The sequence below is a fragment of the Dipodomys merriami genome, unplaced genomic scaffold, assembly GCF_024711535.1.
Source record: "Dipodomys merriami isolate MVZ:Mamm:240054 unplaced genomic scaffold, mDipMer1.0.p SCAF_72, whole genome shotgun sequence".
Classification (NCBI taxonomy): Eukaryota; Metazoa; Chordata; class Mammalia; order Rodentia; family Heteromyidae; genus Dipodomys; species Dipodomys merriami.
In genome coordinates this window covers 2,920,786-2,944,670 of record NW_027206313.1, presented here as the reverse complement: position 1 = coordinate 2,944,670, position 23,885 = coordinate 2,920,786, and the positions used below count along the sequence as shown (strand labels likewise).

Below are 23,885 nucleotides of genomic sequence, written 5' to 3'. Positions count from 1 at the left end.
TCCCAATATTAGGATATTGTAATCAGTTCTTTAAAATGAATGTTTTAAGTCTTTCCAGTTGAGAAGTGCTTAAGGACTTCTCAGTAGAAATGATAGAGCTCTGGCCAGGCGCTAGGGCAGCATATTACTGTCATAGAGCTAGAAGAAGGAGGGACTTTCAGAGTAGAACAGTTTATCTTTGAGTAGACATCTTCCTCTACTACATGGGCAAGTGTGAGACTGAGGTAAAAGGAGAGAAGTTGATTGGGATGTAGGTCCAGGTGTTACAGCAGTTCTATATAAGCCAACCTCCCATTTCCCTTCATCCTAAGGCTTTACTGCTCATGGCTTTGTCTGAAAACTGCACAGAATCACACACACACACACACACACACACACACACACACACACACACACACACACACAGAAGTCACTCATGATTTTGTAACTGGTACTCAAAAGCTGCTTTGTGTGAAAGCATTGGGTTGGGCCGTATGAGTTGACTAAAAGCAGCAGAAAAGCCTGGTATCCTGGCATCCACCATTTGGAACCATTTTCTCCTGCAGTTGCTCCGCAATGACCTTGGGGACCAGGAAGGACAGTATTGGTGAATCAACATAGTGTGGCGGAAGATGAAAATAACTCATGCCAGACAGCAATAATTCATTGCAACACTTGATGGATCCTGTGGTGATGAGGTACTGGACTATCTGTCTGCCATCTGTGATTCCCACAATGCACTTGTGACTGGGACTGTTGAATAGTTATGCATATCTTTCTATTTGCCCCAAGATTCTTCCTCCCTATTCTATCTGTTAAAGAATATGAAGTTTTACCTCGCCTCTTCCCACATTGTTCCTGTATCGTGCCAATAGACTCTTCTTTCTCTGACTTTCACCATTGTCCTTCTATTTGGTATAATGCAGTAAGTGGTTAGGTGACCTATGGAATTCAGGAGTTTCGACCTGGGGCTAAAACTGCTGGAACAATTTCAGGAAATAAGGGTCAGATAGAAGAGGGCATTTTTCTAGCTTGTCTGAGCTAACTGTGGGAGGGATGCATTACTGATTTTTCTTCCTTGTATATATAGTCCAATCCATGACCAGGTGTATCCATGTGTTATACCACTTGCCTATGGCTATTTTTGACTGAGCTTTTAGATTTCAGTTATGGAAGTCATGGAAAACAGCAGTGACAAGGGAAGGGATCTGATGGTGATCTCGGAGACCATGGATCATGTCCTACACAACTCTGCTACCCCGTCTCATACAGTCCTGTTTGAAGGCAGTGTTCTATCCATGTAAGAACATATATCAAATTTTCAGAGCAAACATTGTCTTGCTTGAAAGGCATTCCCTTATCTGTAGGAGAAAAAAATAATGGAACTCTGGTTGTGGTCTACTCTGTATCTTCAGCTACAGACTTAGCATTTATTAGCCTGTGTGGCTGACAGAGATTAAGGCCTGCATCCAGTTGAGCTATGAGACAGTCACACAAGGCCAGGGGACTATGAGCAGACACTTGTCTTAATTTACCTTTAAAACTTCAAGTGACTGAATCTTTTCTGAATTTTTTCCCTAAGGATATAATTTCCTTCCTTCCCTCTTCAAAAGACTTAACTTATTCACAAGCTACCTCTGTCTAGTGGGCTGTGGATTTTGCAGAACAAAGCAGTGGAGATTTAAGTCATAGCCTTTAAAAACTGAGCAGAAAGCACACACAAAAATGAGGTTTGCTAAAATATGTGATCCTTATTTTTCAAAGTAGTGTTTGTTGAACAGAAAAAAATGCTGTTAGTCTGATATCTTTATGGCCACTATTTTGTGACTTTTTTTTTTAATATTATTTTATTTTATTTGAGAACATACTGTACAGAGGGGCTACAATTACATGGGCAGGATAATGCCTACATTTCTTACCAAGCATTGCAGCCTCCTCCTTTGTTTACCCTTCACCTCCCTTCCCCGCCTCCCCCCTCCCCCCACCCAATTATACCCCCCTCCTCCCCCCCCCCCCGACATTGTAAAGCTGATTTTGACATGACATTTTGTACTTCTCATTGTTGCAACAGGTCCACCTGAATCCTTAAACGACTTGTTTGCCCCCATCTCCTCCACATGTTATACTGACATCAAATATAGTGAAAGCGGGGGTTACACTGTGGGGGAGGGACATACAAAGCAACAAAGAAATAATCTTATAAATGCGTTAGAAACATATGCATGAAAGAAACGAAAACATTAAAATACATATTTAAGGGTTCATTTTCCTAACATCACATTATCTGACCTTTTCTGCTTGACTCATACCTATACTAGATATTGCAAATAAGGGAAACCATGGGACCTATGCATCTTTGGGCCTGGCTTACTTCACTTAATATAATTTTTTCCAAGTTTTTCCATTTCCTAACAAATGGGGAAATGTCATTCTTTCTGATGGAGGCATAGAATTCCATTGTGTATATATACCACATTTTCTTGATCCATTCATCTACTGAGGGGCATCTGGGTTGGTTCCATATCTTAGCTATGGTAAATAATGCTGCAATAAACATAGTTGTGCTGGTAGCTTTAGTGTGGTCTTGTTTGTAAACATTTGGGTAAATGCCCAAAAGTGGGATTGCTGGATCATAGGGGAGATCTATGTGGAGTCTTTTGAGGAACCTCCATACTGCTTTCCAAAGTGGTTGAACGAGTTTACATTCCCACCAACAATGAAGTAAGGTTCCTTTCTGTCCACATCCCCTCCAGCATCTGTTGTTGTTAGAGTTCTTGATTTTTGCTGTTCTAACTGGAGTGAGGTGATATCTCAATGTTGTTTTGATTTGCATTTCTTTTATGGCTAGGGATGTTGAACATTTCTTCATGTGTCTATTGGCCATCCTTCTTTCTTCTTCAGAGAAGCTTCTCTTTAAGTCTTTCGCCCACTTATTTATTGGGCAGTTGTTTCTTTGAGGATTTGTTGTTGGGTGGTTTAATTTTTTGAGTTCCAAGTATATTTTAGATATGAGACCCTTGTCCGTTGTATGGCTAGTAAAGATCTTCTCCCAATCAGTGGGCTTTCTATTGATCTTGCTAGCTATGTCATTTGCCCTGCAGAAGCTCTGCAACCGTATGCAATCCCATTTGTCCAACCTTTCTTTGATTTGTTGTGCTTCCGGGTCTCTATTCAGAAAATTTCGGCCTGAGCCAAGGAGACCTAAGGTTTCTCCTATTCCATCCTGTAATGTTTTCAGAGTGTCTGCTTTGAGTTCAAGGTCTTTGATCCATTTGGAGTTGATTCTGGTGCAGGGTGATATATAAGGATCTAGCTTTAGTTTTCTACATGTAGTTAACCAATTTTGCCAGCACCATTTACTGAAGAGGCTGTCTTTCTTCCATTCTATTGTTTTAGCTTCCTTATCAAAGATTAGATGGCTATAGGTCTGTAGGTTCATTTCTGGGTTTTCAATTCTATTCCATTGGTCCTGGGGTCTGTTCTTATGCCAATACCAAGCTGTTTTGATTACTATGGCTTTATAGTAGAGTTTGAAATTTGGTATTGATATTCCTCCAGCAGTGTTCTTTCCATTGAGGAGCGTTTTTGCTATTCGGGGTCTTTTATTGTTCCATATGAATTTTTGGATTGCCTCTTCTATTTCCTTGAAGAATGAGGGTGGAATTTTGATAGGTATCGCGTTGAATTTGTAGATAGCCTTGGGAAGTATTGCCATTTTCACGATGTTAATCTTGCCAATCCAGGAGCATGGGAGGTTTTGCCATTTTTTAAGTTCTGTGTTGATTTCCTTTTTCAAGATTTTAAAGTTTTCATCATAGAGGTCCTTCACTTCTTTGGTTAAGTTAATTCCTAGGTATTTTATTTTTTGTGGGGCTATTACAAATGGAGTTGCTTTCCTAATTTCAGCCACACTTTTCTCATTGTTGGCATATAGAAAAGCCATTGATTTTTGGGGGTTAATTTTATAATCTGCTACTTTGCCAAAGTTTTGAATCAGCTTGAGTAATTTGGGAGTGGAGTCCATGGGATTCTTTAAATATAAGATCATGTCATCTGCAAAGAGGGAGAGTTTTATTTCTTCTTTCCCTATTTGGATCCCCTTTATGTCTGCATCTTGTCTTATTGCTGTAGCTAGGCATTCTAATACTAGATTGAAGAGAAGTGGAGAGAGTGGGCATCCTTGTCTCGTTCCTGAGTTAAGAGGAAATGGCTTTAGTTTTTCACCATTGAGTATAATGCTGGCTGTAGGTTTGTCATATACAGCCTTTATTGTATTGAGGAATGTTCCATGGATTCCTAATTTTTCCAGAACCTTCATCATAAAGGGGTGTTGGATCTTGTCAAATGCTTTTTCTGCATCTATTGCGATAACCATGTGGTTCTTATCCTTGCTCTTGTTGGTGTAATGAATCATATTAATTGATTGGCGTATATTGAACCAGCTTTGCATCCCTGAAATGAATCCTGTTTGATCATGGTGTATGATTTTTTGGATGAATTGTTGAAGTCGATTGGCCAAAATTTTGTTGAGAAGTTTTGCATCAATGTTCATCAAAGAAATGGGTCTATAGTTCTCTTTCTTTGATGAGTCCTTGCCTGGTTTTGGGATGAGGGTTATGATGGCTTCATAGAATGTGTTCGGTAGTGAGCTTTCTCTTTCAATTTCATTGAAGAGTTGGAGGAGTATTGGTGTGAGCACTGCTTTGAAGGCCTTGTAAAATTCACCTGTAAAACCATCTGGTCCTGGACTTTTCTTAGCTGGGAGGTCTCTTATTGCTGTTTCTATTTCAATGCTTGATATGGGCCTGTTAAGCTGGTTTAACTCATCTTGGTTTAGTTTTGGCATGTCAATATTTGCTAGGAAAAGGTCCATTTCTGTCAAGTTCTCAAACTTATTAGCATAAAGTTTTGAGAAGTATTCCCTTATAATGTTCTGAATCTTGGTTGTTTCTGTGGTGATGTTTCCATTCTCATCTCTGAGTTTATTAATTTGGGTGTGTTCTCTCCTTTTTCTGATTAGATTTGCTAAGGGTCTGTCAATTTTGTTAAGTTTTTCGAAGAACCAACTCTTTGTTTTGTTGATTCTTTCTATAGTTTTTTTGGATTCTAATTCATTTAATTCTGATTTAATTTTGATTATTTCTTTCCGTCTACTGGATTGGGGTTTATCTTGCTGCTCTTTTTCAAGGAGGTTTAGATGTGTCATTAAATTGTTAGTTTCCGATCTCTCCAATTTGTTGATGTAGGAGCTCAGAGCTATAAACTTGCCTCTGAGTACTGCCTTTGCTGTGTCCCAGAGGAGCTGGTAATTTGTGTGTTCATTTTTGTTGAATAGCATGAACATTTGAATTTCCTTTCTAATCTCTTCCATGACCCACTCATGATTCAGCAGTGTGTTGTTCAGCCTCCATGTGATACCGGACTTTCTTTGGTGGCTTTTGGTGTTGAGATCTAATTTTATTCCCTTGTGGTCAGAGAGAATGCAAGGTATAACTTCAATGTTTCTGAATTTAGACAAGTTTGCTTTGTGGCCTAAAATGTGGTCTATTTTAGAAAACGTTCCATGTGCTGCTGAGAAGAACGTGTATTCTGATGCTGCTGGGTGAAATGTTCGGTAAATGTCTGTTAAGTCTAGTTGATCTATGCAGCTGTTTAGATCTGCGGTTTCTCTGTTGAGTTTTTGCCGAGTTGATCTATCTAGTGGGGAGAGTGGTGTGTTAAAATCCCCAACAATTAATGTCTTTGGATCTATATGGGATTTGAGGGAAAGTAGTGTTTCTTTGATAAATTTGGGTGCTCCATTGTTTGGTGAATAGATATTTAGAATTGTAATATCCTCCTGAAGGAGAGATCCTTTAATTAGTATGTAGCGACCTTCTTTATCTCTTCTCACGAATTTTAGTTTGAAGTCTATTTTATCTGATATTAGGATTGCAACTCCCGCCTGTTTATGAGGGCCGTTTGCTTGGTAGATTTTGTTCCAGCCTTTAACTTTGAAGATGTGTTTGTTTTTACAGGCAAGATGTGACTCCTGCAGGCAGCAGATAGAAGGGTCTTGTTTTTTAATCCAACTAGACAGTCTATGTCGCTTAATTGGAGAGTTCAGTCCGTTAACGTTAAGAGATAGTACTGAGAGGTATTTGGGAGTTCCTGCCATGTTATCCACCTTCTTGGGGGCTGCGAAAACTTGGTTCTTCCTAAGGTTCTTGGATTCTCAGTTTGGGTGCAGTTTCTTGGCCTTTGTTGCGGTCTTGTTGGTTTTCTATGTGTAGGACATCTTTAAGAATCTTTTGTAGGGCTGGTTTGGTGGAGATGTATTGTTTCAATTTTTCTTTGCTATGGAAGGTTTTTATTTGGCCTTCAGTTATGAAGGAGAGTTTAGCTGGGTACAGTATTCTTGGTTGATAGTTGTTTGTTTTTAGGGCATGGCATACGTCATTCCAGGCTCTTCTTGCTTTGATTGTCTCTGCTGAGAAATCTGAGGTGATTCTAATTGGTTTCCCTTTGTAGGTGATTACCCTTTTCTCCCTGACAGCTTTAAGGATCTTTTCCTTGGTCTGGGTTGATCCTGTGTGGATTATAATGTGACGGTGGGATGTCCTATTCTGGTCTGGTCTATTTGGGGTTCTAAAAGCTTCTTGTATCTGAATAGGCCTATCTTTTTGTATGTTTGGGAAGTTCTCTGCTAGGATCCTGTTAAACAAATTTCCTAGACCATTAACTTCTGTTTCTAGGTGCTCCTCTACACCCATTATCCTTAGATTGGGCCTTCTGATGGTGTCTTCCAGGTGTTGGATAGACCTATCATATTTCTTGGACTTGTCTTGGATGGTTGTATGTTCTTTCTCTATAATATCTAGGCTGTCTTCCATCCCTGAGATTCGACCTTCTGCATGGTCTAACCTGCTGTCAAGACTCTCTACTTCGTTTTTTATCTCTTTTCCTTCTAATTGGTCAGCTTTGATGGCTTCAAGTTCTTTGTTGAAGCTCTGTTTTAGGTCTTGTATGAATTTCTTTACTTCCTTAATTTGGTGTTCCGTGTTTGTTCTCAAATCACTTAGTTGATTGGTTATGGTTTCTTTGGACTCCCATTCCTTCTGTTGGGTTCCATTCAGCATTCCCTTTGTGGTCTCCCTGGCTTCCTTCAGCTCTTTGTTAATGGATTCCATGAATGCCTTTAGTGATCTTTGTGTATTCTCTACCTGGTCTCTCAATTCCTGAATTACTCTTTGATTAGCTTCCTCCCGTCTGTGGGATTCTTGCAGTTCTTTTTCTTCCCATTCGTGGGAATCCTGCAGTTTTTGAGTGTTCTCTGCCTGCTCACGCCATTCCTCCCTTTCTCTTTGAGCATTCTCAAGTTGTTCACGCAAATCCTGTATCAGTTTTTGAGTAGCTTCCTCACGCTTATGATATTCCTGTATAAACTTCTGGGATGCCTCCTCTCTCTCCCTATCACGCTCATACAGAGTCCTTTGTACATTGTCAAACTTCTCATTTATCATGTTTGCTATTAGTGTTTGTAGAGCTATTTGGGAACTCTCCTCTGGATTATTCTTTATCTGTTCTAATCCCTGATTATCAAGATTGGGAATTGAGATACCCGAATTTGCCATTTTTCTTGTGTTTTTCCGGCTTACTCGGCCCATTTGAGATGAAAATTGCACCAGTTTTATGCTAGAACACTATCTTAAGGCAACCATCAACCAAAGTTTGCGTTTGTGCAGTCAATAGTGTACAGATACAATCTAGTTCAACAGATACATCTATTCAACATCAAACAACTATATGTTAAAGTACTTCGAACCGCAGAAAAGAATTTGGAAAACCAGAAATTATTAGGATTAGGGAGAGATGTGGGTAAAAAATAGGAATAGATTGGTGTGGGGAGGCACAGGGAGAGTTAACTATGTCCTAATCACAATGCAGGAAATGGGTTGGGTAGGATGCAAGTAGAGAGAGAGACCAGAAAAAAAAATAGAAACGTAAAAATTAATGTTATTATAGAAGTTAAAAGCCCGTCTATTTAGAGAGGAATGTGAATATGTTCCGAGAAGGGGAGGGACATAGAGGAGATGTGGAAAACTTTAAGGATGAGAAAGGGAGAAGAAAAGATCAGAAGTTCAGTAGAGCTAGACAAAAAACAAAAAGATAATTAAGAAAGAAAGAAAAAGAGAAAGAAGACAAGAAAAGAAAGGAAAACGCTCATTCACATATTCCTAAAATAAAAATTAGAAGATGAGAAAAAAAAAAAAGTTACTGGAAAACAATTATTTTTTCAGAAGAGGCAAAAATTAAAGATTAATAAAAGTTTTAGAAGGGAAAAAAAATATATATATAAGGTAGCAAAAAACAAAAAACAAGCAAAAAAAGAAAAGAAGAACAAGAAAAAAAAACTCTTTTGATTTTTTTTTGGGGGGGGGAGGAGTGGGAAGAATCCTGTATCTCCCTTTTGTCTCTAACCAGTCTCTTGTTGGAGTCTCTGGTCAGCTTGAGGTCCTGTGGCTTGATTGGTTTCTTAAGTCGGTTGGTTGGAAGAGGCAGAAAAATGCTCTGCTTTACCCAAGATTTTGAGATCCCCCTCCCAGGTTAGTTTTCTGGGAGGGTGATCTGCTTTGAGAGTCACAAAAGAGGGGGATGTGGTGATGGGGCTAGGTTCTGGGTAGAGTTGAGGCCTTTCAACAAACAGTAGCTTTTCCCTGGGGCTATTTTGTGATAAAGCTCACAGCGCCCAGCCTGGAGCCATTCTCAGGGTTTCTGTTTTTCAATTGATTGTGGTGGCTGCTAGAGGGAGGGGCAGCCTCTGGCTCTGGTTACCCAGTGAGGCAAGGCACTCCGATGGCTGGCGCCTGAGCTGGGTGACTTTTCCCTGGATGGAGCTGAGTCTGGCAGGTCACTTCGCCGTTAAGTTCTTGTGACCTGCTAAATGACTCGTTTTATTCCAAGGCCTGAGCTGGAGCTAGCAGCTCCTCCGAGCTTTGTCGGTATCCAAGATGGAGATCACCGGTGCTGGGGGGGGAGGGGTGGCCTTCCCTCCTCTGCTCCCTGAGAAGGAGTGAGGAAGTCGGGCTTCTACTCAGTCTTGGATCCTGGGTCGTCTCTGGTCTGCAAGCTGCAGGGTGAAGATGTCAACTCTTTGTTGGTTCTTGCTGGTGTTGAGTAGAATCCGCTCGTCCGCTGCATCTGGCTCCTTCGTCCCGGACTCTCTGTGTCTCAGGTATGACTCCGCGGCGGTAGTCGCCGCCGCGACCCTGCCGCCGTAGCGGCAGCTGATATGTTTCCTTGGCTTCCCCTCTCTTGTCTAACTCTCTGTCCTGTGATGGCACACTTGGTGTGATTCTCTGGCTTAGGACTGTTCACTAGAACTCTAAAATTGCTTTCTATGCGAGAGCTTGTTCAGATTCCAGCTTCTCCTCTGCCCTCTTCCCGGAACTTCCTCCATCCCCAAACTTCTTAAAAAGTCCTCACGTAAGACAAAGTGAAGATTTGTCCTCTCCACGCTCACAGTCGAGCAGTCTCTCCTCGACAGCGCTTTTCACTACGGGTTGCTGTTTGGAATCGGCCCCAGACGTAAACAGGGTCATCTGGGGCCAAAGTGGGTAGGTGTTTCGTTGTAAAGCTCCGGGGGTTAAGAGTGAAAGCCTATTTTGTGACTTTTATGGAACAAATGAACAGACTATTGTATGTGCATCATCATTTAGTGATTTAATCAATTTCACTGACCTAGGGATGATACTTAATCACTATAGAAGCTATATAGATATATATGACTTATATAGGATTATAATATCCATGTTAAACCGATGTTAACTTTTTAAAAATAAAATAAACAATCCTCACACCTGTCATCTAGCTCCTTGAGAAGTTGAAAGCTGAGGATCATGATTCAAAGCCAGCGCAGGCTGCCAAGTCTGTGTGACTCTTATCACCAATAAACTACTCCAAAAAATGCTGCAAGTCACTCTGTGGCTCAAGTGGTAGAGCACTGGCCTTGAGCACAAAGAGGCTTCTGAGTTCAAACGAGGTCCTGAGTTCAAACCCCAGGACCAGAAAAATATTTATTTACTTAGAATCCTCATCTCTGTGGTAGAATTGTGGTCCTCAGCTGAGAAGGTGTGGAAGCGTTTTAAGAGGTAAAGCCTTTGAGAGGCAGGTCTGTGAAGGGGCTTTGGGGCTCCCAGACCCCTCTTCCTTTTTACTTCCTACTCATGAGAGGAGTAGCTTTGTTCCATGACACACCACTGCCACGATGTGCTGCCGAAGACTCACAGTAATGGGACACAGACCACAGACTGGAACTTCTAAACCTGTCGGCCAAAGCAAGCCTTTTTTATTCACAAAAAAATAGGGAATCTTTTAAGAGAAAATATTGAAAACATGAGAAAATAATGAGAATAGTGTAAGAAAAGGCCTATGAACTTTGTCTCTTCAGAAGCATAATTTGGCCAATAGCATGTGGTTTCTATGTCTATGCGGACAGGAAGTGAGATATAAATAGATCTCTTTTTCAAGTTTACCTATGACTCCTCTATTAGACGACTTGCATCCGATATGATTTTTCCAGGTAATTTTCTTACGGCACTGGGATCCATAGTACCCAATGCCCTCAAGAAAAAAGGGAATCTGTAAAGTGAAAGTGTAAGAGTTGATAGAGAAGACGCTTTGGCTGAACGTGTCTCCCCCAACTTTCATCTGAGCTATTCTCTGCTCCAGTGAACTTTGCAATCACCTGTTTGCACGAGAACAGAAAAGATGCAGATAACCATCACGTGTGGAAGGCAAACTGACCCTCACACAGCAAACGTCCCTCGCAGCCCAAAACACGGAAGACTGCCTTGTTCCAGTTCTGTTCTAGTACTACAGTGACAACTTCTGCGGGATTTGTCCTGGGACAGACACCTGAGTTAATGGCCAGCCAAGCCATACTGGGTCTGAACTGTGAATGACCATCTCAAACACACTCCTAATTCTTCCTGTTTAACCTGAAGCTACGATCTGCATCACAGGAGATAGTGGAGAAACGCATCCTTGTTGCTTTGTGAGACCACGAACCTGCAGTTTGTCCTCTCGGGCATGAAGAACACCTCTGGACAAACGCCATGGGAAAATCTTGCCACATAGGAGTTTTTCAAGAGGGAAGAGGAAGAGATCCTGTTTATCTGCACATCTCTAAGCAAGAAGTTTGGCATCAGGTTTGATGCAGTTGAATATAGAAGTGAGGTGAGCTGGGATCATAAAGTCTGATGGTCAAACTGAAGTCATCCTTCTCATAAAGAATGAAGAGTAAAATCAAGCCAGGATCTGGTGGCTACTCAGAAGGCTGAGGTCTAAGGAACATGGTTGGAAGCCAGCCTGGGGGAGGAAAGGGTCTTCTCTCTAATCACTAAAAAGCTCAAAGTAAAGCTGTGTGGCTCCAGTGGTGGAGTACTATCCTTGAGCAAAAAAGCTTAGGCACATCAGGCCCTGAGTTCAAGCTCCAGGATCTGCAGATACTAAAAGAAAGAAAGAATGAATGAATGAAAAAAAGAGAGAGAAAGAAAAGAAAAATGTCAGTTGTTTTAAGGAAGACAGTAACATGTTCCCAAGGAAGCTCTAGGGTATCTAGGATAAGAGAGTCTATTAAGACTCTAAGTAGGAAGAACAATAGGGTGATAATGGCAATAACAGACACGAAATAAAGATCATAGTGTTGATGGACACAGAGGAATAGTTAAAGGTATTGCACTCAAGGACTCTGAACATTGAGTCAAGTATAAGAATATTTCCAATATGATGGTGACAGTGAACCACCAGGCAATGGTTGGCTCCAGCCAGAGAATAGAAAATACTGGGGTAGAAGGGCTGGCTCTGGAAAGAATATAAAATTAATTTCATTTTGGAGCATAAACGATTTTGAGGGAATGGCAGGAAATGCTAGAGAAAATATCAAGTTAATAAATAAAGATGACATTATAATTCTAGGTTAAAAGAGTTCAGATTCTGAAGACAGTCTTGTTATTCATGTGATATCACCCATGTAACAGAGGTGAGCCTGGGCCACTGGACCGCCAACCAGGATGAACAATCAATAGTAAAATGTAGAAATGTGTGTAATGAAAGGGCTTCAGTAAATAACTCTCAATTGCAGCTTGAGTTCTTCTCTCTTTTTAAAACATTCCTTTGAAGGATCCTTTGAATTGACCACTAGCATGACTTCCTGGAGAATCATTCCATGGATCAACCTACAAATGTAGGTTTTGATTGCCGACCAGAATGAAAACAAAGCAACAAAACAAAATTTAAAAAAAATCTGAGCAAGATGGGATGATGAAATATTACTAAATAATTCTGAAATTAGGAGCCTGCAATGTTGCATTTTTCTTGTTGTGTGTTTGCATGTGTGTGCTCATGAGTACAAGTGCATATGTGTACATGTGTGTGCATGTGTCTAAAATTGTGTGCATATATGTTTGTGTATGTGTGCAGGCGTGTATGCTGTGTGTAAGCACAAATGTGCGTGTGTTTGCATGTGTGTGCACAAGTGTTTGTGTTTCTTTTCATCTCTCCTCTTCTCACAACTGCCATGGTTTTGGTCTTGTGCATCCAGATTTCCCTAGCTCTAGCAGGATTACCTGATGTTATGGGACGTCCCAGGAGGGCTTCAACAGTACAAGAATGGAAGAAATTCATCTCACAAAGGAAGGGAATTAGGTTTTGAGAAATTCGGTCAGCTAAGGTCTAAGAAGCAGCTACAGTTACAAAATACTCACTCTGCCCAGATCACACAGGAGACCTTGAAGACTACAAGAAATATTTTTAGATACTTGAGTGAACAGCAAGCCACTTGCCTATGGGAGCCATGGTCAAGAGCCAGTGGTCTCACTCCGAGTGAAAAATGGGCAGGAAGGCACGCAGGCTGCCTTGGGAGAGGTTGACTGGGTCTGAACAATGATTAGCTCGTAAGTGAGCATAAATGCACCAAGTCAGTTTCCCCAACTGTTCTGTTACCTAATTCTAATGTGTGTGATAGAAAAAGAGATCTGAGGAAATCACTAATATTGGGCTTTCTGCCAAATGGAATGGACTAGGTTATTATGTAAGCTAGAGAGGTAAACAACAGTGTTAACATGAAAGTATCACTTCATTATAGAACCACGGTCTTTTTAAAATAAAGATAGGCAATTATGGGAGAAACTTTGAATTTTACAAAGCTTTCTAGACTTGATGTTTAAATTTAAATATTATTACTTAGGAGGTTATTTTCTTTTTGCAATAAACAGAGAGTGTATATGATTTCTGTTGGAAGCAGGTGACTATTGTAAGATAAGCCTCAGAAAGTCATTATTCTAAAGCCATCTTACAACTAGGAGTCCCATGATTACTCTTTTACATTCCCTTAAATGTCACTTTCATTTTCAGAAACCAATCATAAACATAGCTCACAATTCTGAAATGCAAGGCAGAGAAGTATACACAGGAACTGTGCATTTTATTGGGTGATTCTATGGAAACAAACCTGTACTGAAACTAGAAACACTGCACAGTGGTGTCCACACTGGAATTGCATTGCAGGATGTCTCAGCTCTGCTCGCTTCTTTCGATGGGTGTCCTTTGAATGGTGTTCTTCCCAGAGATAACACAATGCAAAGCATGCTTTCTGGGCCTTAGTGGATATACCTCTCATGTATGGGAGTTGTTACATTTTTCTCCTTTACATTATTTTGTATAAAAGTATGTCATCTAATACTAACCCTTAATACTATTACATTTGCATCTGCTTAATTTTGTGTCTTATTATAAAGCACTCAAACTAGCTTACTAAGAAAGTTGTGTTTTAATTACAGGTAAAGCATAATAGAAACTAAAGATGTGTTTGCATAAGGTATTCATTTTAAAGTTAACTACTGAGATCCAGTAAAATGTTTGTCTACCTATTTTTAACTTCTCTTCCCACTTTCTTTTGAAGTACAGCAAGCAAAATTCATGTAATCATCTTCTACTCACCTTTTTTGTTTTATTTGTATTTGTAAGACATAGCTAATATACCAAGAATTCTTCTGTTGCTCTGTCATGATTTCTGCACCTCATATATACTAACATTGTGTATATATCAATCATGGGATATCATATTGCTCCAGAGATTTCTCAAAAGGCAGGCATTTTTTTCTCATTAAAAATGCACTTTTGTAGTTGTTTTATTCTACAGGCCTTAATGTACACATGTATGGAATCAAATTCACTTGTCTGGAGGCAGTAATATTTTCAAAATAATGTGATCCATATGACCAGGAGCATTACCCAAATTCTGGGCTGAGTAGCTTATCACTTGCGGGTGGTGTTTTTTCCTTAATTCTGGCTCTGCGCATATCTTTCCTACTACCAAGTTTCAAAAGCAAACACTGGAAATGGCTCATTAATGTCTTCTCAATATAGAATTCTTCAAGAAATTTTACAAAACTTATATTACTTGATGTAAAAGTAATACATCAAAAGGCAGACTAAATTTTTGGACTAAATTACTTATGAATTTAAATGCAAAATTCTAAATAAAATATTAATAAACTTAACCTAGGAATGCAGAAAGGTAATTGTAGAAAGTAAGGACCAGGACAACATAGTAAATGTTTTTAAGTCACTCCCAATGTAATGTACCAAAATGAGCCATCACATATCAAAGCCAAATGATCATCTTAATAGATGTACAAAACACTTTTGGAAAGAGAGTAGTGATTCATGGTTTTAAAAGTGGAAGTTTTAGAGTACAAATTAGCAATCTAATTTAACTCAATAAAGTATTCTCTTCAAAACTACAAAAGATAGTACTGCATCACATATCATAGTGAAATGTGGAGCTATCTAGGGACAAAACAAGAATGCTTGGAATTATCTTTAATTTGTACTAGAAAATATGAGTAAGGAACTAAGACAGACACAGAGATAGGATAAGAAAAAGAGAAAGGAAGATAGAAATTTACTGAAGGATTAGAATAAAAGAAAAGTGTTACTGTGTATGAAGTGTGTGATACATCGATTTAAAATCTGGTCACATGCCAATTATTGGAACTATGACTTTCACTGCATAAATGAATAAAGGTTATTACTAAAAGTACACTCATCTTCCTAACATCCATTAGGGAATAGAAGATTTTATGGGTATAACTATAGAAATAAATATGTTAAAGTAACTGGAAGTAAAACTAACAAAGCCATGAGTGTATAGGAAAATTTGTATACTATCATGGCAAAAGACTTAAAATTATAGGAATATTATATCTTAGTGGACAGGAAAATGTAGACAATAAAAAATAACAATACTCATAAAATTAATTCTATCGAAACCCACATTGAGTGTGCCATAAATATTTGGTTTTATTCTTAAAATTGAAACTTCTAAAATAATGATAATACAAATGGACAATTTTTCTCAAGGTTTTACAAAATTTAAGTATATGGGTTTGGGATAAGGATTAACAACTATACCCAGGGGCAAAAATCTATAACCTGAAAAGATACGTTGAAATGATAGGTTTTTATGTGAAAGATGGTATTATAAAGCAGAAATTCAAAGAAATATGGGAACAATCTAGTGAAATCACTCTTCATCTGCTGATGGAGTTACAGTTCTATAGTACAAAATCAGCACTGGACAAACAGTGCTTCAACTGAAGACTATATGCCCAGAAACATCAGAACTCATACCTGGACGCTGGTGGGTTGTGCTGGCAAGCCTAGCTACTCAGGAGGCTGAAACACTTCAGAGCTAGTAGGGGCAGAACAGTTCTTGAGATTCCAATTCTCCATTAACCAGCAAGAAGTTGTTGTGCTAAAGAGAATCAACTGTGAGCAAGCAACAGAGAACCAGCTGTGAGCAAGAGAGCAAAGCAAGTATAAGGCCCTAAGGTTAAAGCCCAGTACTACGTGGAAATCTATCTATCTATCTATCTATCTATCTATCTATCTATCTATCTATCTATCTATCTATCTATCTATCTATCTATCTATCTATCTATCTACATATATATTGCACATATCTGTGTGTATATATATATAAAACACCTAACAATAATAAATTACAAAGAACTAATACTCAGCTTGGCGATTGTCAGGTTTGGGTCTTGCTTTATGCCTGGCTTGTCTAGGATGCAATCCTCTTCCTTGTGCTTTTCTTGCTGCTGGGGATGCTCATCATGGGCCACCACGCCCGGCCATGACACTCCCATAGATGGAATAACATCCTCTCCCCCACCCCACCCCCCACAACCAGGCCTGGCGTGGGTGGAAATGGAATCTTCTTTCTCCCCTGGGCTGGCTTTGATCCCCAGTTTCTCAGTCTTCATTTCCCAAGAAGCTGGGGTTACAGGCTTGAATCACCATACTTCGCTCAAAAACACAACTCTAATTTTGTCTGATATTATACTGTCATTTGCTTTAAAAGATGTAAAACATTTCTTAATTTTGAACAGAAAAGTGTAACTTCTGAAGGTATTTTTATTAATTCATGAAATTGACACAGAAAGCAATGGGTAGAAGGAGATCTTGTTGAATTTTCCTTCTAAATTCTGGGAAGAATTTGTCCCTAGCTTCATAGTGTCCTCTTCAAATGCATTCGGATTTTCTATCAGTATCTTCAGAATAAAAGCCAGAGTGTTAATTTATCTGAGAGATATAACCTGATAATCTGTCCATTTATAGTCTCAGAGAAAACATAGAGACTAAATAAGACCATTTTTTTTCTCTAAGTGTGCTTGATTTTCATAAGATTCGATACTATAAACTTTTCTGCAATGTTGAGAGTCCACATGTCACTAATAACGTTGTCTTGTTATCATTTGTTCCTTTGGCATTTTTTGGCAAGTAATTTCAAATGCTGTTGTTAGAACTTCCATTTGATGTGCCTTTGTTAATTTTATTCCTATTGGTTGAAGTATGTGTTCACAAGGCCTTCAGTCTCTGGGACAATTCAATTACAAGGGGAACATTTATCTTTTAAATGCCTTCTTATCTTTCCTAACTTATTCAGTCATGATCTGTAATTAGCTAAGTACTGTCTTAGAACAACTTGGAAGACTAGATTCCACGTAAATAATGTTTAGTTACTTTTGTCTTCTAATCTTTTAGACAAGGAAATGCCATTATTTTTTCTGGTATAGAATTTCAATATGAGAGAACACATTATGTATTTGTTTTTTGGTCTTGGTTATTTCACTTCATATTTCTAGTTCCCTTCACTTTTAAAAAAAAGATATGATTTTATTCTTTAATACACCATTGTTTATATATATCACATTTACTTTTTTATTGTTATCCTTAAGTGATTGTATAAAAGGGTTTCAACTTAGTATGTCAGTCTGAGGCTACACTATGTCTTGGTCAATATCACCCCTTTTATAATTGTCCCTTACCTCTCCCTACCCTGCCCATCTCCTCCATTCACTCAGTTCTATCTTCACATATGTCTATTACACAATGTGACTGAACTTACCATTGAGATGGGAGGCTGAAACAACAAAATGCTGGGGTGGAGCATTAGTCAGGGACTTTGTATAAATGTACACAAATAGAATCTAAACAGAAAAAGTAGAATGAAATGAAAGGAAAACCAATGAAAGCTAAATGTAGAATTGAACAGCCAAGAGACACCACTGAGAGCTTTAACATATTATTCAGTCAGAAATTAGGCATGATTCTCTAGTTATTGTGAAATCTGAAAACGAGCCATCTTTTTTTTAAAAAAAAATACTAATTTCACAAAAGTGAAGGTATAGTTCAGGTACCCCCAAACTAAATTACCCAGTACACAAACAATCACAAAAAATTATTCCATGCACAAAAAATTTACAAACTGGATTTCAGCTACAAATCAAATTGCATACTCTGTTAATCCAATGAAAGCAGGACATTCTGAGTAGGGGCCTTGCTTCTCTTGGGAAAACTTTTCTAGTTTTTCATTAATATCCCAGAGGTTAGGCTTTCTCTTTTATTAAATTTTCTGTCAAAGAGCATCAGAAAATTTGTACATACTCTTATGTCTCTGATTCCCTTTGTTTCTTTTGACCTTTTCTAGCATAATACATTTTAGGTTGGGGCTGCACAGGGATTTAGCAACTAATAGATGGGCATTAAAACACATGCCTGAAGTCAAACCAAACCCACACAGGGTGAAAATCATTAAAATCGCTTTTCTCTACTTTCCATTCTAATCACAGAGTCTGGAAGACTAGGAAAAAAATGATATTGCATGATGAGAACTCGCGTTGAAATTGCTGTGTTTATGAGCTACTTATCCTATAGGAATGGCTTGAACACAGCCCTCAGGACACTCATAATCAGCTCTTTAAACTAATAATCAACTCCCTGTATTCTGCCTCTTACAAATGTAAGCTTCATTTAAAAACAGGTCCGAAGTGGCACTTCTTTACAAATTGAATTATTTTAGAGCACTCACTGGAGATTCCCAAGGAGGACACATTGGGCTGGCACTGAGGGATGGCAGTCCACAGTCTTCTGTGGTCATAAGAGAGCGTAACACAACCGGACTCCTGCAAAGGACACAGATACACATATGCTCAGGATGCTGAGCTGTGGATGTTTTGTGCCCCAACATGCTTTCTCTTTCACGATAATTACGAGCTCTTCCTTCTTCGCACTGTTGTTGGGACCCTCAGTAGATTTCTACTAGTTTTATGTGACCACATTATATGTCTTCCCATGTCTCTAGTCTTATAAATTGCTTTTCATTTCTCTTCTTCAGCGCTTTCTTCCTTTGCAGCTGGGTTTTCATATGCCTTCCTCAAGTTCATTACAAATGTTGCTTTGGGGAGATAGTATTTTCAATGGAGAAAATTAATTGAGGCTCTCTTTCTTATTGTAAACTACATTTCCTTTATAACACTCATGACAATAACTATTTGGAGAAATTTAGAGAATTTGTCTACGCCGATCCCTCTGTCTCCTTCTGCTTCTTTTCGCCTTTCTTTGTGTAATAAATTTTATGCTGGATCAAATAATCATATGGGCATTATATGCTCATAGATAACAATAACTGAATAATTATCATCAATCATTTCATTAGCTAGACTACTATGATAAATTCACAATTATAACTTTCACATCCTCAGATCTGATAGTGATAGCATGAGTTCCAAAAGGAAAACCATAAACTGAAGTTCACAACATCAACATACCAGCTACTTCACAATTATGAAATAAAATATAATCTATAGAAGAAAATGTTTGCAAATCATACATAATGTGTGAGTTCAACCCAGATTTTATTTTCAAAACTTATAAAACTCAAAATAAAAAGGCACCTCAGCTAAAAGAAAATGACTTCAAAGATGACACAAAACAGCCACAGTCACAGGTAAAAATAATTGTAAAAATGTTCATTATTTTCAGTGGGAAGAGAAATGCAAAGTAAAACCGTGACAATGCATCACTTCATACCTACATATCATGATAGTTACAGTATGGGTTGGTGGGAAGGACGAGAGAATTTGCAGCCCTGAGTAATTGCTGATGGGAAAGCAAAGCAGTGTTGATGCTATGGAAAAGGCTGTGAGCTCCTTGGGAAGTTAAACAATATGACTCCAGTATTCCACTGTGAGCTAGAAGCCAAAAGACAGGAAAATAGATACTGAATGGGACACTTGCGTGCCAAGTTTAATATTGCTGTTAACAAGTGGGAATAATTGAGTATACACCAATGAACGATGAACAAGATTGATTCATACAATGGAAAATTATTCAACCTTAAAATGGAATGACATCTGAGAGGTGCTACAACACTGGAGGCAAATGAAAACATCAAATACTAAGGGAAATAGCAACCAAAAGAAAACCCTTCCATGAAGGGCAAGACCGCATATAAAATTTAAAGCTGAAGGTAATGTGACTATAAAATTATTTAGCCTGGTATGTTTTTCAACTTCAATGATCTAAGATCCACTTTGGCAATTTTTCCATTTCCATTGCACATAGCTATTTCCCCCTTGGCATTTATTTCCTAATCGTTTACTTAGTGTTGTTCATGAGTCTAGCTGGATTTAATTCTATTAAATCATATGTTTGAATGGCATCTTATATTTTTTTCTGATGTGCATGAAAATACATTTATTGCTAAAGGAAGAAAATGCCTCTAAGCTCAGCTCCATTGGTCTATGTCCTGTGTGCTATCATCATAGATGCCGTAAGGGAGGAAGTTAGAGATGGGAAGCATTCACTGGGGAAGCAAATGATGCAGGAATAAGAATCCCAGGAATGAAGACTGTATGGAAATCTTGTTACTTTCAAAGGCTGAAGTAATTATCCTTTCTATCAAAGTCAAATGGTAAAAACTGCGGTGCAAGCATTTGTTTATTTTTCTCTAAGAGTTTTCTTTAGCAAGAATAATGTTGTTCATTAGATTCTAACAGTGCTTAGTGCATTCAAAAGTCATTTTAATCAAGTGGGAAAAATAGAATAAAATTGAGCAATAAAACACACAAGAGAGCCCTTCACTGGGTTAATGAGGGGCAGGAATAAAACCCTCTGTGGTCACTTCCTGAATGCATCTAGGCACTGCCTTATCTCCGCTCCCGCTTGGTGCACTAACACCTCTATGGCGTTTGTACTTTATTGTTTAGGCTTCTTTTTGTTGTTGTTGTCTTCCCCCAGAGTCATTGAGCACTTGAGAGTTCTGAATAGATTTTATTCTCATAAGCTTCCTTTAGTCTGTTTTTTTTTTTTTAGGAAATAGGAGTTGTTTACCATTATTAAATATATGAGATAAAATGGTATGTATAAAACTAAGCCCATAGAAAGAAATCATTTTAACATGCACTTAGCAATGTGAATAAATAATAATACTAAAAGTATAATGGAGAACATTCATAAGATGAGAACACTCAAAGAAAATGAGTTGATACAGATTTAAGAAAGGAAAACAGTAGAAGGGTTTTTTATAGACTTACATATAAGTCTACTGTTGCCCCTATGGGGGGGGGGGAAGGGAGGGGAGGGGAGTAGTTCAGTCAGGCTTCAATGACTCACACCTGTAATTTTACTTACTCAAGAGGCTGAAATCTGGAAAACTGAAGCTCAAAGCCAGCCTAGGCAACAAAAAAAGTCTGCAAAACTATATCTTCAATTAATCATCAAAAAGTCAGATGTGTGGTTCAAGAGGTAGAGCACCAGCTGTGAACCAGAAAACTCAGCATGAGGGCCTGAGTTCAAACTTGGCACCATATAAAAATCTCACAAAGACTGGGTGCCAAGTGGCTCACACCTATAACCCCAGCTACTTAGGAGGCTGAGATCTGAGGATCTCAGTTCAAAGCCAATCCAGGCAGAAAAATCCCCATGAGACTCTAATTTCCAATTAGCCACTCAAACACCAGCAGTGGTGCTATGGTTCAAGTGGTAGAGTGCTAGCCCTGAACACAAAGAGGCTCAGGGACAGCCCCCAGGCCATGAGTTCAAGCCCCACAACTGACAAAAATAAAATGTCTCACAAAGTGCTTGTATCTGGTTTAACCCACAGGCACATCAAGCTCAGACTTGAAACCTGGAGAAAGACCTCACAGAGGCATTGGACATGGGGACAGCATCTCGTCATCAGGTCAGCTTTGCTGTATGGCGGTATGTTCAATGGGACTTGTGCCAGCTTGAGACTTTTAAGTGTTTCCTCCACAGACAGTTTATTACTTTAAATGCTTTTTATATAAAAATCCATCTGTTTTAGTACTTTGCCAAAACTTAAAAAAATAATTCATTTACATTTGACCAGACAAACAAATATCCTTGATTTTTCCCTACACAGATTTTTCCTTACTGGAAAAGAGATGGTTAAAAAAATTAAACTCATGCAAGATTAGAAATTCTGATCCATATCAAAAAGGAAACACCAAGTGATGGACAGAAAATATTTGTGAAATTCAACTGAGGTAAGAAAGATAAGACCTTCCAAGGAAAACCCTCGGCTGGAAGCACAATATTTATAGCAGTAAGTCAAACAGTTCCAGGCAGCACATGTTAAAAGGCCTATGAGTTGCCCAGTACTTTGGCGGATGTCAGTTTGTGCAGCTGAGAACCGCCAGTGCATGGGTCTGTGCGTTTGCTTGCTCGCTGGTTTTTAGCCAAAGTCAGAATTGAACTTATGGCCTCCCACGTGCCAGGCAAGTACTTCACTATTTGAGCCATTTCCCCAGTTCTTTCCTCTTCAGCTACTTTTCAGATAGGGTCTTTCGCTTGTGCCCAGGCCATCCGCGGATGCCTGAGTAGCTACAATTAGAGATGTGAGCCATTACTGCTGGCTCATGGGCTCCTATACTGAAAAAACTTTTTTTTAGCAGTAGTGGGGCTTGAACTCGGGGTCTTGTGTTTTCTTAGACAAGACCATTATCCTTAGAGCCATTCCTAAGCTCTTCTGATTTCAGTTAATGTTTCACACTTGCCATATATCCAGGATGACAGATGCTCGCACTGTATCTATCTTACTTGTTGAGATGGGGTCTCATGGACTTCTTGCCCAGGTTGAGCTCTCTACATGCTCTCCCTGACGTCTGAGTAGCTGGGATTGCAGGGGTGAGCCATTGCACCTGCTGTTAAAGCACTTTCTTAAAGGAAGGAGGAAAGGGTCTTTGGTAAATTTGTTGAGGATATCATAGGCAATAATGAGGAGCGTGGCTTTTATTCAACTTGGATTTTGAAACACGCAAGTGATTGCAGAGGAGTGAAGCAGTTCTGTGCGGGACGTACAAGGTCTAAGATCGAATCCATGCCCTGGTGTGAGCACGGCCCCGCACACTGGAGATAGGCTGAGTGTAGATCTCAGACATTCTCATCACACACAAGCTAGCCGCTATTTCAGTGTTGGGGTGTGTGCTTAATACTTGCTTTATAGTGCATATCTATATCAAAACATTACCTTGCATACCTGGTGTATGACCGACTTCTTATTGGTCAAGTACATCTGAAAACAGCGGTAAAAATTAAAAGGAAATAAAGCCAACCTGGAGGAATGCTCATGAAAATCATTTTAATCTTTTATAAAGAATGATTAGAAGAATGGATTGAAAGGTGCAACAGAAAAAGTGGAACAAGGGGCTGGGAAGGTGGCTCAGTGGTAGATCGCTTGCCTTGCATGCATGAGGCCCTGGGTTCGATTCCTCAGCACCACATAAGCAAAAAGAAAAAAGCCGGAAGTGGCGCTGTGGCTCAAGTGGTAGAGTGCTAGCCTTGAGCTGAAGAGCTGAGGGACAGCGCCCAGGCCCAGAGTTCAGGCCCCACGACCGGACCCCTCCCCAAAAAAATAAAGAAAAAAGAAAAAGTGGAACAACCACAGAAAATCTATGAAATTGAGAGAGAAGTACTAAATTTTATAAGATTACTTCAAGCTCTGGCAAGGTTACATGTGTCAAATACTAGAAATATGAACAAAGACCAAGGGCTTTATGTAAGAAAAATTAGAGTTTTGTTTTGAGTATAAGACTGAAATCTTTATACAAGGTTCAGATACTTATAGCTATACTTCTGTAGCATTTATACAGCATTCATACATACCCTTCACTTTTTCAGGTAGAAATGTGTAACGATACATCATGTAGGCGTTAAAAATATTAGTCTTGTGGAATAAATTCAGGCAAGCAAAACTACTTATAAATGTTGGACAAAATTATAAACAGAACTATGAATTTATGATACAAATTTGTAAGATGGCCCATTTGAGAAGGGCCACGTTTACTTAGTATATATATATATATTTTGGGGGGGTCGGTTGTAGGGCTTGAACTCTAGGCCTGGGCGCTGTCCCTCAGCTCTTCAGCTCAAGGCTAGTGCTCTACCACTTGAGCCACAGTGCCACTTCCAGTTTTGTGAATGGTTTACTGGAGTTAAGAGTCTCATGGACTTTCCTGCCCAGGATGGATTTGAACCGTGATCCTCAGATCTCA

The 23,885-nt window shown here is 39.1% G+C and overlaps 1 long non-coding RNA gene across 1 annotated transcript; it reads left to right on the top strand.

Moving 5' to 3' along the window:
* Window positions 1-551: 551 nt before the first annotated feature.
* On the top strand, window positions 552-21,872 carry LOC138818232 (uncharacterized). The gene is made up of 3 exons (XR_011369016.1): window positions 552-677; window positions 21,476-21,553; window positions 21,755-21,872. It is a non-coding gene; the product is annotated as an uncharacterized lncRNA (long non-coding RNA).
* Window positions 21,873-23,885: the final 2,013 nt, after the last annotated feature.